Genomic DNA, 20871 nt, shown 5'->3' on the forward strand with positions numbered 1-20871 from the left:
GTACTTTCTACTTCTTACATGTTGAACACAAATACCTGTACTTTCTACTTTTACATGTTGAACACAAATACCTGTTACTTCTACTTCTTACATGTTGAACTCAAATACCTGTACTTTCTACTTCTCACATTGAACTCAAATACCTGTACTTTCTACTTCTCACATGTTGAACTCAAATACCTGTACTTTCTACTTCTTACATGTTGAACTCAAATACCTGTACTTTCTACTTCTTACATGTTGAACACAAATACCTGTACTTTCTACTTCTTACATGTTGAACACAAATACCTGACTTTCTACTTCTTACATGTTGAACACAAATACCTGTACTTTCTACTTCTTACATGTTGAACCCAAATACCTGTACTTTCTACTTCTTACATTTTGAACACAAATACCTGTACTTTCTACTTCTCACATGTTGAACTCAAATACCTATACTTTCCACTTCTTACATGTTGAACCCAAATACCTGAACTTTCTACTTCTTACATGTTGAACTCAAATACCTGTACTTTCTACTTCTTACATGTGAACTCAAATACCTGTACTTTCTACTTCTCACATGTTGAACTCAAATACCTGTACTTTCTACTTCTTACATGTTGAACTCAAATACCTGTACTTTCTACTTCTTACATGTTGAACTCAAATACCTATACTTTCCACTTCTTACATGTTGAACCCAAATACCTGAACTTTCTACTTCTTACATGTTGAACTCAAATACCTGTACTTTCTACTTCTTACATGTTGAACTCAAATACCTGTACTTTCTACTTCTCACATGTTGAACTCAAATACCTGTACTTTCTACTTCTTACATGTGAGAAGTAGAAAGTACCTGTTTTCTACTTCTTACATGTTGAACTCAAATACCTGTACTTTCTACTTCTTACATGTTGAACTCAAATACCTGTACTTTCTACTTCTTACATGTTGAACTCAAATACCTATACTTTCCACTTCTTACATGTTGAACCCAAATACCTGAACTTTCTACTTCTTACATGTTGAACTCAAATACCTGTACTTTCTACTTCTTACATGTTGAACCCAAATACCTGTACTTTCTACTTCTTACATGTTGAACTCAAATACCTGTACTTTCTACTTCTTACATGTTGAACTCAAATACCTGTACTTCTACTTCTCTTCATTTTCCAAACAGCTGGTTCCTTTAGTCTGAATGTGTGTTTGATGCGTGATCATTATTCTTTAGAGTCATTGCGTGCCTATTGATTTGAAGCACGATCGTGTATCCATCATTTCCTGGTCTTCTCTAAGAAGAGGGACCAATGGAAACGTTGTCATGTTGCCGTTGTTCAGCATGGAAACATTCATTAGCTAACAATGACATTATTGTTCGATTAATATAAAGGGAGGTCAGGTACTCTTTAAAGCAGCTGCTAGCTATGGGTACTTTTACTTTAGTACATTTCAAAGCCCTCTTACTTTTACTTAAGTAAAGAAGTTTAGTCAGTACTTCTACTTTTACCAGAGTATTTTTAAACACGATTATTGTACTTCTACTTGAGTAAAGGATGTTGTGTCTTTTGCCATCTCTGGTGTCAGGAACCTTAATAGGGATGCATGAGTGTGGAGGAAATTATCTTCTCATTATCAATAAAAACATATTAAAATGAACTTGGTGTTAGTTTTCTTAAAGGGGGCCCTTTTATGCTGTTGGGATTAGCCCTTTTTGTGGTCTGCAAAGGCTAAAATCCATGTTATCTTAACCAATCAGAGCAAGAATGGGCTCTGGTTTCAGACAGAGGGGGAAAAGAGGGGCTGCAGCACAGCAGTAATGAGAAAAATAAAGAGGTTTTTGAACATTAAAGCCTGGAGACATGTAGAGACACTACATACTGATATACACCTGAACATCAGCAGGAGAGGACTCTTTAAAGTAGCGACACTACATACTGATATACACCTGAACATCAGCAGGAGAGGACTCTTTAAAGTAGAGACACTACATACTGATATACACCTGAACATCAGCAGGAGAGGACTCTTTAAAGTAGAGACACTACATACTGATATACACCTGAACATCAGCAGGAGAGGACTCTTTAAAGTAGAGACACTACATACTGATATACACCTGAGCATCAGCAGGAGAGGACTCTTTAAAGTAGAGACACTACATACTGATATACACCTGAACATCAGCAGGAGAGGACTCTTTAAAGTAGAGACACTACATACTGATATACACCTGAAACATCAGCAGGAGAGGGACTCTTTAAAGTAGAGACAGCTACATACTGATATACACTGACATCAGCCTGAGAGGCTCTTGTAAAGTAGGACACTACATACTGGATACACCTGACATCAGCAGGAGAGGACTCTTTTAAAGTAGAGACACTACATACTGATATACACCTGAACATCAGCAGGAGAGGACTCTTTAAGTAGAGACACTACATACTGATATACACCTGAACATCAGCAGGAAGGGACTCTTTAAAGTAGAGACACTACATACTGATATACACCTGAACATCAGCAGGAGAGGACTCTTTAAAGTAGAGACACTACATACTGATATACCCTGAACATCAGCAGGAGAGGACTCTTTAAAGTAGAGACACTACATACTGATATACACCCTGAACATCAGCAGGAGAGGACTCTTTAAAGTAGAGACACTACATACTGATATACACCTGAACATCAGCAGGAGAGGACTCTTTAAAGTAGAGACACTACATACTGATATACACCTGAACATCAGCAGGAGAGAGACTCTTTAAAGTAGAGACACTACATACTGATATACACCTGAGCATCAGCAGGAGAGGACTCTTAAAGTAGAGACACTACATTACTGATATACACCTGAACATCAGCAGGAGAGGACTCTTTAAAGTAGAGACACTACATACTGATATACACTGAAACATCAGCAGGAGAGGGACTCTTTAAAGTAGAGACACTACATACTGATATACACCTGAACATCAGCAGGAGAGGACTCTTTAAAGTAGAGACACTACATACTGATATACACCTGAACATCAGCAGGAGAGGACTCTTTAAAGTAGAGACACTACATACTGATATACACCTGAGCATCAGCAGGAGAGGACTCTTTAAAGTAGAGACACTACATACTGATATACACCTGAACATCAGCAGGAGAGGACTCTTTAAAGTAGAGACACTACATACTGATATACACCTGAACATCAGCAGGAGAGGACTCTTTAAGTAGAGACAACTACATACTGATATACACCTGAACATCAGCAGGAGAGGGACTCTTTAAAGTAGAGACACTACATACTGATATACACCTGAACATCAGCAGGAGAGGACTCTTTAAAGTAGAGACACTACATACTGATATACACCTGAACATCAGCAGGAGAGGACTCTTTAACGTAGAGACACTACATACTGATATACACCTGAACATCAGCATGGAGAGGAACTCTTTAAAGTAGAGACACTAACATACTGATATACACCTGAACATCAGCAGGAGAGGACTCTTTAAAGTAGAGACACTACATACTGATATACACCTGAACATCAGCAGGAGAGGACTCTTTAAAGTAGAGACACTACATACTGATATACACCTGAACATCAGCAGGAGAGCACTCTTGTAAAGTAGAGACACTACATACTGATATACCACCTGAACATCAGCAGGAGAGGACTCTTTAAAGTAGAGACACTACATACTGATATACACCTGAACATCAGCAGGAGAGGACTCTTTAAAGTAGAGACACTACATACTGATATACACCTGAACATCAGCAGAATATGTCCCCTTTAAGAGGATCTCGTAGAATACTGTTTGCAGGCTTCCTTAATCAACTCTTGATTAACCCTCACCTGTCATGGACATACAGTATTAATAGTTTCTTATTAAAAATGGTTGATCAGCATGCTGTGTTCATTTTAAGGCAGAATACACATTCTCAGAGAGTTTGTGTTTCTAACAAAACTGTGATGAAACAAACAACCATAGGTAGTGCAAATCATTATCAGTTAATATTCCAGATATATGAATACATTGGTTTTACATTAAATGTAAGGCTGTAGCAAATGTATTTTTTTCCAATATCTGAATGAAGCTTTGAATATTTATCGTCATAGTTCATGATAATAAATGTGAGGACTTTACACCACTGTGGAAAAAAAAAAGTCCTACACAGCCACCACAGGAACCTAATTTACACACATATTATAATACTAATAATGTTCATCAGCTACTGTGTACACATACAGGCTTTTAAAAAAGTAAATTGACGCAAAAAAAAAAAAAATACACCACTTTCACATATTCATTTTTAGAAATCCAATGTCAATTTTATGAAATATAGTAGACAAAATACACGTCTCTTTTTCTAATTAAACAGTTTTCTGTCTATAAATGTCCCATGGATATTCAGCTTGCTATAATATAATAAGAACAGACAGGCATATTATACTTAAGAAGTGTAGTGGAGCGAGGTAATGAGAGTCGGAGAGGGGAGAGAGGAGAAAAGAGTGTGGGTGTTTGTCTCAGCTGCTTCACAATAACAAACTTTGAGGCATTTCCTTATTAAACCCACAAAAATACTGTATTTACTAAAAAGGTGCAGGTAATACAAGCACTTATCAAGCAGCAAACACAAATTAAATATACTGCATAATTCTACTGAGACAGATGGCTGCGTGTGTGTGTCAATGGGCTGCAGATATTTTTTATAATCTGTTAAAGCGTCAGAAAATAGTGAAAAACGCCCTTCGCATTTTCCCAGAGCCTGTTGTCACATCTTCAAACTGCTTAGGATATAAATATTGCAATCTTTTGCATTTACATGATATCGAATAGCACATTTTTTGCATTTAGGCAACTGGAATGAGTCAATGTTTGTACTACAGTTGACTGAAATTACTATTAAAATGGTTGTTAATCTTCAAATAGGCTATTCAGATGTCCGTGTGTGTGTTTCTGTGTGTGTGTGTGTGTGTGTGTGTGTGTTTCTGTCTGTGTGTGTGTGTGTCTCTGTGTGTTGTGTGTTTCTGTGTGTGTGTGTTTCTGTGTGTGGTTTGTGTGTGTGTGTGTGTTTCTGTCTGTGTGTGTGTGTGTGTCTCTGTGTGTGTGTCTCTGTGTGTGTGTCTCTGTGTGTGTGTGTCTCTGTGTGTGTGTGTTCTCTCTGTGTGTGTGTGTGTTTCTGTGTGTGTGTGTGTGTCTCTGTGTGTGTGTGCTCTGTGTGTGTGTGTTTCTGTGTGTGTTTGTGTGTGTGTGTGTGTTTCTGTCTGTGTGTGTGTGTGTGTGTCTCTGTGTGTGTGTGTCTCTGTGTGTGTGTGTCTCTGTGTGTGTGTGTCTCTGTGTGTGTGTGTGTGTGTGTGTGTGTGTCTCTGTGTGTGTGTGTGTGTGTGTGTGTTGTGTGTCTCTGTGTGTGTGGTGTTCTGTGTGTGTGTGTTGTCTCTGTGTGTGTGTGTCTCTGTGTGTGTTGTGTGTGTCTCTGTGTGTGTGTGTCTCTCTGTGTGTGTCTCTGTGTGTGTGTGTCTCTGTGTGTGTGTGTCTCTGTGTGTGTGTGTCTCTCTGTGTGTGTGGGTGTGTCTGTGTGTGTGTGCGTGTGTCTCTGTGTGTGTGTGTCTCTGTGTGTGTGTGTCTCTCTGTGTGTGTGGGTGGGGTGTGTGTGTGATGTGTACCCGGTGTCTGAAGAAGGTGGCGACCAGGCTGCCGTTGATGTAGCTGAGCAGCAGCCAGAACAGAACCACCATCAGATTCTTAAAGAACATCGTGGTGAACGTTTCGCTAACCAGCAGGAACTGGTGAGGGGAATGACAAAAGAAACGCTTTTAATCCAATTAATGCTCAATAATTTAACTCCAATCTCTATGTCTCTATTGGTTGGTCGAGTTGACACTTGACAATGTAGAAAAAAGCATCTGGTATAGTAAATATAATATGTTACGTTCACTCATGTAAGCTTCTCCTACACATCTATTTCTTTATTTGAATGAAGACTGGGCTTTTCCACAAAAACATGAGACAGTACGGAAAGAAGAGCCTTTGTTATCACACAAACAAAAAGCCTGTACTTATTTAAACCATAACAATATTTCCTAGAAGTCCCTAATATTATCAAAACAAGCCTAGAAATTGGGACCAAAATATACTGGATAATTTATCTCACAATGTTTTTATTGCATCGGTAAACACACATTTTAAATATCGGTTTTGGGTGAAAACAAACAATCTGAAATAATAAGCATTAGCTTGAAGGCATCCCTGTGATAATAAAGGATTAATACATTAAGAAAAATATTCGATAATGGATTTATTTGTATCAAGCTGTCATTTAAACTTCTCTATCATGATAGAGGACAAGACAGAAATTCACCACAGTCCACTTATTGCTATTTTTTCTTATAAAGTTCTAAATATTGTCCAATCCTTAATCTATTAACACATTTGTGAATCAGGAGAACAGTCTTAATGTTTGGATAAAAGTACCGGACTAGGTTATCATTTAAATATATAATATTACAATGTTATATTGTGAGGTCAACAGACCATGTGCAATGTCAACGGTATGGTCGGCAAGTTTTACTGTACTGATAATTGTTTTTAAGGTTTATAAAAAAGTAGTTTTTCTAAAATATGTGGACAGAGTTTAGAAAACAAAAACAACTTGGATAAAAACGTTAGAAAACAGACCTTTTGTAATTGCAATTATGACATTTACACTGAAAAAGGACATAGAAACTCTGAATTTTACAACAAAGTCAGCAATGAAACATAGATAATTAGAAATAACGCAGCAAACCTGAGTCATGTTGCCTTCAAGACCCCCTGGAGAACTCATCCTGCACTGAGAGAGGAAAAGAGAAAGTACAACACAGACACATTGACAAATATTTACCTGAAAACTACATAATATATTAATTTAATGCATATATTTATAATCAATCCCAGCATGGTTAATCAGTGTGTTCAAACAGCTCATGCACACGAAGTGATTGAATATTAGGGATTGCAAAAGCAGCTAAAATAACAGTGTTGTCTTTTTAAATCGACTTCTTTAAAAACACAACGCACACTTTGACAAAATGCACTTATCTAGTTCTAACTCATTGCTGTAAACCTAATTTATATTCTCCGCTCACAAGCTGTGTGGCAGTTCCCTATTAAAGCACACAAAACACTGTATTTACTACAAAAGGACAATGAGCTCATGAAGCTGCAAACACAACCTAAAAATACTGCATCATTCTTAATTAAGCGTATGCTGGTTTCTAGTTGTTTTAAATCAACTTCTTTAAAAACAGAACGACACACACTGTGACAAAATGCATGAATCCACTTCTGCTAACTCATCACTGTGAACTTAATTTCTATTCTCCCTTTTAATGTATTCTTGAGACACACACACAGAGCTGAAGCTGCAGACATAGAGGCCAATACATCTGTGAAGAAACATGCAACGACTTTCCTCAGACAGTGAAACACAACACACACACACACACACACACACACACACAACACACACACCACACACACACACACACACACACACACACACACACACACACACACACACACACACACACACACACACTATTCAGCAGCTCCACCTACCTGAGGGTCAGACTCTCTGAAGCTCTGAGGGATGGAGCCGTCTTTATAAACACTTTCAAACGAGAGATGCTTTAATTTATCGTCATCATCGCATCAGAGAAAAGACAAACATGAGTATGTGAGATAAGATATCTTTATCTATCTATCTTCTGTAATACATATATAGAGAGGTGGGAGAAGTACTCAGACCTTGTACTTGAGTAAAAGTAGAAGTACTCAGGTCTTGTACTTGAGTAAAAGTAGAAGTACTCAGGTCTTGTACTTGAGTAAAAGTAGAGGTACTCAGACCTTGTACTTGAGTAAAAGTAGAAGTACTCAGGTCTTGCACTTGAGTAAAAGTAGAAGTACTCAGGTCTTGTCCTTGAGTAAAAGTAGAAGTACTCAGACCTTGTACTTGAGTAAAAGTAGAGGTACTCAGACCTTGTACTTGAGTAAAAGTAGAAGTACTCAGGTCTTGTACTTGAGTAAAAGTAGAAGTACTCAGGTCTTGCACTTGAGTAAAAGTAGAAGTACTCAGGTCTTGTCCTTGAGTAAAAGTAGAAGTACTCAGACCTTGTACTTGAGTAAAAGTAGAAGTACTCAGGTCTTGTACTTGAGTAAAAGTAGAAGTACTCAGGTCTTGTACTTGAGTAAAAGTAGAGGTACTCAGACCTTGTACTTGAGTAAAAGTAGAGGTACTCAGACCTTGTACTTGAGTAAAAGTAGAAGTACTCAGGTCTTGTACTTGAGTAAAAGTAGAAGTACTCAGGTCTTGCACTTGAGTAAAAGTAGAAGTACTCAGGTCTTGTCCTTGAGTAAAAGTAGAAGTACTCAGATCTTGTACTTGAGTAAAAGTAGAAGTACTCAGGTCTTGTACTTGAGTAAAAGTAGAGGTACTCAGACCTTGTACTTGAGTAAAAGTAGAGGTACTCAGACCTTGTACTTGAGTAAAAGTAGAAGTACTCAGGTCTTGTACTTGAGTAAAAGTAGAAGAACTCAGGTCTTGCACTTGAGTAAAAGTAGAAGTACTCAGGTCTTGTCCTTGAGTAAAAGTAGAAGTACTCAGATCTTGTACTTGAGTAAAAGTAGAAGTACTCAGACCTTGTACTTGAGTAAAAGTAGAAGTACTCAGGTCTTGTACTTGAGTAAAAGTAGAAGTACTCAGACCTTGCACTTGAGTAAAAGTAGAAGTACTCAGATCTTGTGCTTGAGTAAAAGTAGAAGTACTCAGACCTTGTACTTGAGTAAAAGTAGAAGTACTCAGGTCTTGTACTTGAGTAAAAGTAGAAGTACTCAGGTCTTGTACTTGAGTAAAAGTAGAGGTACTCAGACCTTGTACTTGAGTAAAAGTAGAAGTACTCAGGTCTTGTACTTGAGTAAAAGTAGAAGTACTCAGGTCTTGCACTTGAGTAAAAGTAGAAGTACTCAGGTCTTGTCCTTGAGTAAAAGTAGAAGTACTCAGATCTTGTACTTGAGTAAAAGTAGAAGTACTCAGGTCTTGTACTTGAGTAAAAGTAGAGGTACTCAGACCTTGTACTTGAGTAAAAGTAGAGGTACTCAGATCTTGTACTTGAGTAAAAGTAGAAGTACTCAGGTCTTGTACTTGAGTAAAAGTAGAAGTACTCAGATCTTGTACTTGAGTAAAAGTAGAAGTACTCAGGTCTTGTACTTGAGTAAAAGTAGAGGTACTCAGACCTTGTACTTGAGTAAAAGTAGAGGTACTCAGATCTTGTACTTGAGTAAAAGTAGAAGTACTCAGGTCTTGTACTTGAGTAAAAGTAGAGGTACTCAGACCTTGTACTTGAGTAAAAGTAGAGGTACTCAGATCTTGTACTTGAGTAAAAGTAGAAGTACTCAGGTCTTGTCCTTGAGTAAAAGTAGAAGTACTCAGATCTTGTACTTGAGTAAAAGTAGAAGTACTCAGATCTTGTACTTGAGTGAAATTAGAAGTACCAAAGTGTAGGAATACTCTGTTACAGTAAAAGTCCTGCATTCAAAATCTTCCTCAAGTGAAAGTAGAAAAGTATTCTCATCAAAATATAGTGAAAGTAGCGACAGTAAAAGTAGTCGTTGTGCAGATTGGTCCATTTCAGAATAATATATATGATATGTTTTATAATGATTGATCATGAAAGTGTTCTCAAAGCTGGTAAAGGTGCAGCTAGTTTGAATGACTTTGTATTCTGCAGGGTAGCTGGTGGATTTACTCCAGGTGGAACTAAAGTCTGATTTAACACTTGGTTAGATTTCACATCATTCATCCACATCTGTGAAGTAACTAAAGGTATTAGATACATTTAGTGGAGGAAAAGTACACCATGTACCTCTGAACTGTAGTGGATTTAAAAAAAAACTAGAATACTTATCTGAATATTTGACCTACATCCTTTAATGAACTTTGTATTTTAATAAACCAAATGTTCAAATGTAACCACTATAACAGATAGAAGATGTGTTTATATTAAAGTAGAGAACTACTTGGTTCAGTCTTTTATTCAGAGAGTTTTATATCGATGGAAACATTATAATATAAGTAGTTACATACTTTGCCAAAAAGAATAAAGCATCTACTTTCTAAATAGTATAATAAGGTTTTAAAGAAAACGTTTTAATCTGATGTTCAAAGAACCTTTTTAGGATGTTTATTTTTTCAAATAATGTTTCCTATAAGGTTTAAGGTTAACTAAGACATAACGTTTTAAACGGCAACATTCAGAGGATGTTATTGAGGCCTGAGATGACAGAAAGTGTAAAAAACGTTCCTTTAATGTGATATGTTAACAAAGGTGGAACGTTTTGCCTGCACCATTCTAATGATATGTTTTGGACGTTGTCGGGGTAACACATTAAAGATGTTCTTCATAAAACGTTCCCTCAATGTTACCTGATAACAAATGAAGAACATTCTCCAAGAAACATTCTGAAAATGTTTTCAGGAGGTTATTCTTTTTTTATAAAACGTTCCTGTGATGGCAAATATTAACACGGTCATGGTCAACGTCAGATTTATTTCTAGAGCACTTTAAAAAACAAACTTGTTGCATTTGTTTGAAAAGGATGTTTTAAAAAAAATCTGATGTCACCATAATTTCCTTTGCAAAAAACAAACAAGCACATAATTCATGATAAGCTGTAAGCAGATATCGCATGTTTGCGGTGGCGTGTGTGAGTTCCCAGCTAGACATGTTTGTTACCATTCGTTGTTCTAGGAATATTTTCAGCGGGACGTTTTATTTTGGTTCCCAGAATGTTCTTCTGAAAGGTAGGATAACGTTCTCTAAAAACATTCTTAAACATGTTTGGGTGATAACTTTCTTAAGATGTATGAGCGCATTGAGATGATGAATAGGACGTATAAAAACGAATGTATGCATACCAATATTCACTCACATGCACTTATAATCACACTAAGGTATGCAGGCCCACAGTATTCATAATAATCATATGTGTAAAATATCAGAAAATAATCACACTTTTTTCTGACTATAAAGGTAGTGTCTCGTATGTGGGTTCTAACTGTTGGATAAGCTATCTGGCCGTGTTTGTGAGGGCTGCGTATAAACAATGTCCGCTGTTTATGCATATTGGATACAAATCGTTATTGCACCCTTTAGATTTGAGACCGACAGATAGAAGAACGGACCGACTGTCACTGCCCGTCCCTGAAACCCCTGTTAGTGTTTGTATGTGTTTGCTTCTACTGTGTGTCTCTCTCTCTGCCTGCTGGTCTGCTCTACACGGCTGGGAGCAATCTCCAATCAACCACACCTGCAACCTGCTCATCAGCCACACTATGAAAGCTTGCAGCCTGTACTCATTCCCTGCCGGAGTGTTGCCGTGAACGGTTTGTTGCGGGCCGCTCTAGCTTTTTACCAGCATATTCTTTGCCTGCTTTTGCCTCAAACTCATTTGTGTGTCCCTCCCAGGAGGAATCCAAGGCCTGCCACACAATCAAGACCAGGAGGAATTAGATCATCTCCTCTCACGCATCCCTGAAACTGGCCCTCCCGCTGTACTTCTCGGAAACTTCAACCTCCAGACAGGGAAGACATCTGAACTAACATCTCTTTTGCCTTTGCTTTCTCACTGTCTCCGTCCCCACCGACTCATAAAGCTGGCAATGTCCTTGATCTCATATTCTCAAGGAACTGCGCTACTTCTAACCTCTCTGTAAACCCGCTCCACACATCCGATCACTTCTTCATTTCATTCTCTCTACCCCTTTCCAAACATAACAAACTAATCTCTTCTCATCCTGCACCTGTCCGCCGTAACCTTCGCTCCCTCTCCCCCTCTACCTTTGCCTCATCGGTGCTCTCAGCCCTCCCTTCCTCTGACTCGTTCAAACTCCTGCCTCCAAACTCTGCTGCAGAAACTCTCCTCTCTACTCTCTCATCCTCTCTGGACTCTCTCTGTCCTCTCACATCTCTGCAGGCTCGTCAGTCCCCTCCTGCTCCCTGGCTAAATGATGCACTGCGTGCTAATAGAACCGTCCTTCGGACAGCAGAGCGGAAACGGTGGAAATCCAAACACCGTGACGACCTCCTAACCTATCAGGCTCTCCTCTCCTCTTTCTCTGCTTCGATCTCTCAGGCAAAAAGCACTTTCTTTCAAGATAAGATCCAATCTTCCTATTCCAATCCCAAAAAACAATTTTCCATCTTCTCCACCCTCTTGGACCCTCCCAAAGCCCCTCCCCCCTCCTCCCTCCTGGACCCCCCAAAGCCCCTTCCCCCTCCTCCCTTCTGTCAAGCGACTTTGTTAACCACTTTGAAAAAAAGGTTGATGATATTCGCTCTTCTTTTTCTGACTCACCTTTACTCACCGCTGGGTCACCAGACCCTCCTTCCACCAACACACTAACCTCCTTTTCCCCTCTCTCTCCAAGTGAGGTTCTTACCCTCATTACCTCTGCCCGCCCTACCACCTGTCCTCTGGACCCTATCCCTTCAAACCTCCTTCAGACTATCGCTCCTGATATTCTACCGTTTCTCACCCATTTCATCATCACTTCTCTAACTTCTGGTCACTTTCCAAACAGTCTCAAGGAGGCAAGAGTAAACCCTCTCCTAAAGAAACCCACTCTCAACCCGTCTGATGTTATAAACTACAGGCCTGTCTCTCTCCTCCCGTTCGCGTCTAAAACACTTGAACGCGCTGTCTTTAAACAACTCTCCTGTTATCTCAATCAGAACAACCTTCGGGATCCGCACCAGTCTGGTTTCAAGGCAGGTCACTCCACAGAAACTGCTCTCATCACTGAGGAACTGCACACGGCTAAAGCAGCCTCCCTCTCCTCTGTCATCATCCTTTTGGACCTGTCTGCTGCATTCGACACAGTGAATCATCAGATCCTCCTTCGCACTCTCCAAGAACTTGGAGTTTCAGGCTCTGCACTTTCCCTCCTCACCTCATACCTGAAAGACCGTACCTACAGGGTTACTTGGAGAGGGTCGGAGTCCGACCCTTGTCAATTAACTACAGGGGTCCCTCAGGGCTCTGTTCTTGGTCCCCTTCTCTTCTCCTTGTACACAAACTCGCTCGGATCAGTCATTAGCCCGCATGGTTTTTCATACCACTGCTACGCTGACGACACCCAATTAATTCTGTCCTTTCCCCGCTCAGAGACCCAGGTCGTCGCACGCATCTCTGCTTGTCTAGCTGACATCTCTCAGTGGATGTCTGCTCACCACCTCAAGCTCAACCTTGACAAGACTGAACTGCTTTTCCTTCGGGGAAAAGATTGTCCCACTCTTGACCTGACAATCAACATCGGCACCTCTGTTGTTTCCCCGACTCAGACTGCAAGGAATCTGGGTGTGATCCTAGATAACAACCTGTCCTTCACTGCAAACATCACTGCTACAACCCGTTGCTGCAGATACACGCTTTACAACATCAGGAGGATACGTCCCCAGCTGACCCAGAAAGCGACTCAGGTTCTGGTCCAGGCTCTCGTCCAGACTCTCGTCATCTCACGCCTAGACTACTGCAACTCCCTCCTGGCTGGTCTACCTGCATGTGCCATCCGACCTCTGCAGCTCATCCAGAATGCAGCGGCTCGTCTGGTCTTCAACCTTCCTAAATTCTCCCACACCACTCCGCTCCTCCGCTCCCTTCACTGGCTTCCGGTAACTGCTAGAATCCACTTCAAGACAATGGTACTTGCTTACCATGCTGCGAATGGATCTGGCCCTTCCTACATCCAGGACATGGTTAAACCGTACACCCCAGCGCGTGCACTCCACTCTGCATCAGCCAAACAGCTCGCTGCACCCTCGCTGCGAGGGGGGCCCAAGTTCCCATCAGCAAAAACACGTGGGTTTGCTATCCTGGCTCCAAAATGGTGGAATGAGCTCCCCATTGACATCAGGACAGCAGATAGCTTACACACCTTCCGGCGCAGACTGAAAACTCATCTCTTTCGACTCTACTTCGAGCGATAGAACTATTAAAAAAGCACTTGTATACTAATAAAGGACTGGCTTATCTAAAGCCAGTTGAGTAGCACTTGAAATGTTTTTGTTCTATGAAGCCTGATGTACTTATATGATTCTGTTTTCTTCAAGTTTGTATTTTGTTGGTCGAACGCACTTCTTGTAAGTCGCTTTGGATAAAAGCGTCAGCTAAATGTAATGTAATGTTATCAAAAACATTTTAAAATGTTTTTAGAGAACGTTATCCTACCTTTCAGAAGAACGTTCTGGGAACCAAAAGAAAACTTCCCGCTGAAAACATTCCTAGAACAATGAATGTAACATCCTCAGAATGCAGTGGTTTTGGGGGTTATTGAAGGTGCTGAATCCATTTCTGATATTTTCAGGGTGAAAAATGGGAGTTGGAACCAGAAAGTGGTCATATGTGTATTCCTTGTAGGCTGATTTCGACTCATTTGTGGTCGTTTTAAGAGACGCTTGATCATTTGGATTGGACTGATTTTGGTATATGTTTACTTCAATGAGAAAATGTAGCTAAATACTTGACCTTTAGCCTTTATTTGACTTTATATGTAGTATTCGTACCAAATAAACAAAGTAAAAGTGAGACTATGGTTTTGTCTCCTGGTATAAATGTGTTTTCTAAGAGACTGCAGGCTTCATGTCCGACACGGCGTTGTTCTCCAGGTGGTTTTTCCTCATGATTACTCGACACAGCAGGTATCTCCTCATGTACTTCCTGAAGTTCTGGTCTCTCAGTCCGTACACAATGGGGCTCACAAAGCGAGGGATAATCTGCACGAAGACGTACGAGGCGAAGCGTATGTCAGCGTGTCTTCGCGGCAGTAAAAAAAGCAGCGCCTCTTCGAACATGGGCCGAACGTAGGTCAGCATGCAGAGCAGAAGCTGGAAACCGTGCAGCAAGATGGTGTTTTCGGGCCTTCTTTGAATCCCCTTTTGCTCCTTTGGCTGCAAACAGGATCCTGAAGTAGGTGTAGAGCAGCGTGAGCCACACCAGCACTAGACACACGATGTGCGACGCGTCTCTCTTCTTCAAACTGTACGAACTCCTGAACACAAAGTCTCTGGCGCACAACACTTTGGACGTGAAGAAGCTGAGGGGCTCGGTGGCCAGAAGGAGGAAGAAATCAGGCATGATGGAGAGAGAGCTGACAAACCAGATGAGACTCATCAGGATGAAGGTGTTTCTCATGGTGCAGATCCTACAGTGGTGCAGCGGGAGGCAGATAGCGACGTAGCACTCCACCGCCATGCCGGCCAGATTGAGAGGCGTGTTGAAGGTGGCCATGACGGCGAGGATGAGGAGGAGGAGGCAGGAGGAGACGCTGAAGGTGTTCAGGGTGTAGATGATGATGTGCAGCAGCGTGGAGAGAGTCAGCTGCAGCATGTCGTTCATCACCAGGTGGATGAAGAGGATGTAGCGCGGGTTGGAGTAAAAGATCTGCAGGGGAGAGGAAATAAGTGTCAGAGCAAGGGGCACTGAAAAGGTGCAATTATATTAAGTTTTCAAATAAGAGAATTAAGAATTATTAGAGTTAGAAATGTGTTGATATAATACATTTAATTAAAGTTAGCGTTTCAGTTGTTCAGTGTGTCCAAATGTCAGACCAAAACCCCAAATATTTTCACTTAAATGTGATGTTATTTATATAGCAGCTTTCAGAGTATAGTTACAAAGTGCTTTCATATAAAAACACACAGAGAGCAAGTGACCTAGACAGCAGAGTCTAAACATAAAAAAACAGAGTAAAACACAGAAAATAATAAAGAAAAATACATAAATTAAGAATAAATTAAATGAAACACATAAAAGCAAAAGAGATTTTTTCAAAGTGACTTAAAGCAGCTGACAGATTTTGCAGCCCTGATCTCCTCATATATATATTTATATATAACCCTCCAATAACCCCCCCCACCAACCAGCCACGCCATAGACACATGCATTACATTAATGAACACTATGATCAATATAAACAACAGCGTCTAAACATTATCCTGCACATTTGTATACAGAGCTAACGCTTTCAATATCTGCACAGCTCTCCACTTTACGTAACAATACTGCTCGTTTATGTTCTTATTAAGTCACGTTAACTGTACATAGTTTTTTGAAATATCTATAATTCATGTTAATATGTATTTATATTTGAATGTTATAATAGTTCAAAACTAAAAGTATAATTGTTTAATTTTTGGTTGCTTTTCTTACAATTTATGTTATTTTTCTGTGTCGTTGTATGTACCAAATACACCACGGGAAATTGCTCGTGTGTTAACAGTTAACCTACTCTGCAATAAACCTGTTTCTGATTCTGATAGCCTGCTATTATTATACATTTTTAAACATGAAACAATAAACACGAGTTGCTAGAATCAGGAACAGAAGAGGGATTGTAAGGCAGCATGTTTGATATCCCCCCCCCCACACACACACACACACACACACACACACACACACACACACACACACACACACACACACACACACACACACACACACACACACACACACACACCACACACACACACACACACACGCACGCACGCACGCACACACACACCTGGTGCTTCCTGAAAGTGTGTATCAGGGTGCCGTTGATGTAATTGATGGCGATGCAGAGAACCGTCACGATCACGTTCTTGTAAACGGCCTCGGCGAAGCTCCGAGAACCCGGAGAGGTGGAGTTCAGAGACGAGACGTTCATGATTATAACGAGACAATCCTTCCTGAAAACAGCATTTATTCACATTTAAGTGTTACTACTACTGCTAGTAATGCAATACATATGATTAACAATAATAATAGAAGTAATAATGTAAATATAAATAACAATAATATGAATAATATAAATAGATATAACAACAATAATACTAGTAATAACAATAATAATTGTAATAATAATAACAAAAATACTAACATATCAAGATAATTATAATAATAATACTTTTCTTTTTGTGCCTGAAATAAAATCACATGATCAATTAATTTGTGATTCTCTGTCCCAGATCTGTTCAACTTATTCTAAAGATATCTCTTATGCCCATTATAGAATATGCCAATAACAATTGTGCTAAGAAAATAATAATAGTACAACTACTACTTCTTATACTAATTACAATAATTATAATCTTACTTCTAATAATACTACTAAGACTACTACTAATAATATCAATAATAATACAAAACGTGATTGCCTTATAAGCTCCTCAAAGACATTTCATAAAAAATAAACAATGTGAGACGCACTGGTCTTTATTTAAACTGTTCTAAATCTTATTACTTTAAAATGTACTCATCTTATTCTAAAAATATTCATATATTTACTTAAATATTTGTTGAGTTTTTTGTGCACACAGCCACATCCTTTTTTTATGTTTACAAATGCAAGTGAAGTGCACAATCAAATGTCCATTACAGACAAATGGTTTACACATATAAAGTCTCTTGAACTTAAAACGTCAAAAGGTATTTCGGTAACACTTTAGATTAAGGTGCACATATTCATCATCAACTAGTTGTTAATCAACATATTAGAGTCAAACTATAGCTTATTTATTATGAACAAGAATTCACTTTGAAATAGGGAATTCTGAGTTAGAAATACCACATTTTTTGTTATATTTGTAGTTTCATGTCTTGTTACATAAGAATAGACCATATTGGTTAAGTGTTATGAGAGAATGCCTTATTAGGCCCATATTGAGCATATTAAGACCCAAACTCAAACTACGTCCTTACTTACAATAAACAAGCACCCATTAGAGGGTTATTAAGGACAGCAACTCTTAACTAATGGCCTAGTACTTGTAGAATATGGTCATGTAGAATAAGGCCTTAATACATGTTTTATAATGACTAATAAAGAGCCAATATACTGCTAATATTCATGTTAATTAACGAGTTGATGGTGAATATGTGTACCTTAATATAAGGTGTTACTGATATTTCCTACTGAGTCATACATTATACATTTTTCCAATTACTAAAAAACATTTATTTCCATAAAGCTCTAAACATATACACACACACACATATATACACACACACACACACACTCACATACGGTACCTACCAGCAGCCGTCACATCACTGCAGTGTGTCGTGTGTTCAGGCAGTTTTTATAACAACATATGGATACAATTGGGATTATGTTGGGCCAAACAGTGTATGTGTGTGTGTGTGTGTGTGTGCGAGTGTGTGGTTGCGTATGTGTGTGTGGCTGTGTGTGTGTGGCTGTGTGTATGTGTGTGTGGCTGTGTGTGTGTGGCTGTGTGTGTGTGCGTGTGTGGTTGCGTGTGTGCGTGTGTATGTGTGTGTGTGTGGCTGTGTGTGTGTGTGTGGTTGCATGTGTGTGTGTGTGTGTGGCTGTGTGTGTGTGTGTGTGGCTGTGTGTGTGTGTGTGTGTGTGGCTGTGTGTGTGTGGCTGTGTGTGTGTGTGCGTGTGTGGTTGCGTGTGTGTGTGCGTGCGTGTGTGTGTGTGTGGCTGTGTGTGTGTGTGTGTGTGTGTGTGTGTGTGTGTGAATGTGTCTTTGGTACGGGGATGGAGCCAGAATTTGCTTACCACAGCTCTTTGTGCAGTTAAAAAACCTATTTTTCAACATTCAAAGCTTCCTCTGAGGGTCTTTTGATGAAGCTTTGAATGTCTGTTGTCATATTTAATCCCCCTTACAAAATGTTTGTTCTCTTGTATGCGGAAACACCCTCTGCAGCAGTGATATTGTTTTTTTTTATTGTTTATAAAGAGGAATGAAGAAATACCTGGAAACAGTGACATTTATTATATTCAATTGAATGATACATTGCCAGTCCAAACCCAGATATTCACTTGTATATGAGAAATATTTGAACAAGAATTATAAATATGCAACAAAAAGAGGAGAGTACATGACAAATGACTGTGAACAAATATAAATGAATTGGAAGTAATATGGATTAGACAGAATACAGGGAAGATGTCAAAGACGTGTGATTTTACTAACAGATTCATGCTTTTAGGTCCTTTTTATGCACATTTTCAGGTTCATATTTAATGCAAATTCTGTGCAACAGCATTCCACTATAGTTCTTCAAATCTTTATTCTTCCGCACCTTTTTCTTCTTATTATTATTATTTCAACAAAAAGTTTGGCTCTCAATAACTTCAGCCTACTTTCAGCTACAGAAACCATTCAAAATCAAAATATTCAGCACATGATGGGAATCTTTCAACTTTTCAAAATATGTTATACTTTAAATATTCAGCTTTTTAAACTATTTTGAAACATGTAACTCAATACTTTCCGCTAGAGACTTCATTCCAACTTTAAAACGGTCACAAGACATTCAGCTATTAAACTTTTTATTCAGATTTTTCATATCTTTTACACTTTTTGAGATATTTAACTTAGTTTGGAGCTTGGTAAAGAGGCCTTCTTCAGATTCTAACATGTGTGTATTGGGCAGCTCGTTAAGGATTAGAGTGCGTGATGTCACAGCTAGAGTGGAGGAGAGCTTGAAATTCGCCTTAATTATTATTTTTTAAACCTGCCATAACTCCCAAACCCTACACTCCTTGGACATCATTTTTCATGGAAAACGTAGGAAAACCTCTCCTACGTTGAAAAATAAAATAAAATGAGGCAAACATATTTAAATAAAATGCCTCTTGAGGGCATGAAGTGACACAAACTGTCAACATGTCTCCATTAAGGCCCATTGTAAATTCAGCCTGATCTTTCCTCAGAGCAGCAGCTGCACAGGATCCTGACATGCTCCACGCGTTGACATTTTACAGATAGCTGCTACGGTTTTTAAACTATAGTTAGAAATGTAAGAGGTTTATTTCTCATTCAGAACAATTGAAAGCTCTCCTTTCACTGCACATCTCCATGGAAACCTTTGATCTCTGGGCTCACACACACAGGTGTTTGATAACATCGTCACCATGGTAACCTTTGATCTCTGGGCTTAAACACACAGGTGTTTGATAACGTTGTCACCTCAAATACAAACACACAGACTGGAGTTAAACAGACTGTCTCAGCCTATTATTTTCTGTCTGATGGAGACTTCATACTGACTTCAACACGTTCCACATATTTTATACATTATTGGTGACGTATGGTTTTAGTTCAAAAGTTTGCAGTTAAATTATTCTGATGCTTTTCAAAGCATTATTACTTTCTTTTCTCTTCTTGATAAACATTCATTCACTACTACTTACAGTACATCTGCTATCTAAGTCCTTCAGCCTACTTTCAGCTGCAGAAACCATTCAACTATTACATTATTCAGCTATTCCAGGACATTGAGGCTATCCATTTGTCAAGGAGAGACTCTGAGGCATGAACTCAATTGCACGACTCAGATAGTGTTCTCAACAAATAAAGACTTTACTGGAATTTAGCACAGTAATCAAAACAAGGAAAACAAATATACTCTTTCGAGGAAAACTAGCAAGTGATCAATGAGGTAGATCCGTGGGAAGTCCGTGAGGTAATCAGGAACGTGGGTCATAGTAAGACAACGAACTGACAATGAACAGGAGGAAGCTACCACAATATATACACAGGTAAAGGGGACACAGGTGGAAACAATCAGGGCGGGGAAAACAATCAAGGACGCAGGAGACAGAAGGGGGCGGGGAGCGTGGAGGCCTGAAATGAGAGGGATGATTAATTAAGGGAATAAACATAAAGCACAGGGCAAAGGGACATGACAAAACTAACATAAAGAATAAACTTTTACTATTAGTTTCCTAGACATGACAGTACCCCCCCTTCTAGGGACGGCTCCTGACGGCCCAGGCTCCTCTGAGTTGAGGCGGTCAAAATCCTCAATGAGGCTTTTAT

At 39.3% G+C, this 20871-nt stretch overlaps 1 pseudogene; it reads right to left on the minus strand.

Moving 5' to 3' along the window:
• Positions 1–14661: 14661 nt before the first annotated feature.
• LOC117562366 lies at positions 14662–16745 on the minus strand (annotated as a pseudogene).
• Positions 16746–20871: the final 4126 nt, after the last annotated feature.

The sequence above is a fragment of the Gymnodraco acuticeps genome, unplaced genomic scaffold, assembly GCF_902827175.1.
Source record: "Gymnodraco acuticeps unplaced genomic scaffold, fGymAcu1.1, whole genome shotgun sequence".
NCBI classification, from domain to species: Eukaryota; Metazoa; Chordata; class Actinopteri; order Perciformes; family Bathydraconidae; genus Gymnodraco; species Gymnodraco acuticeps.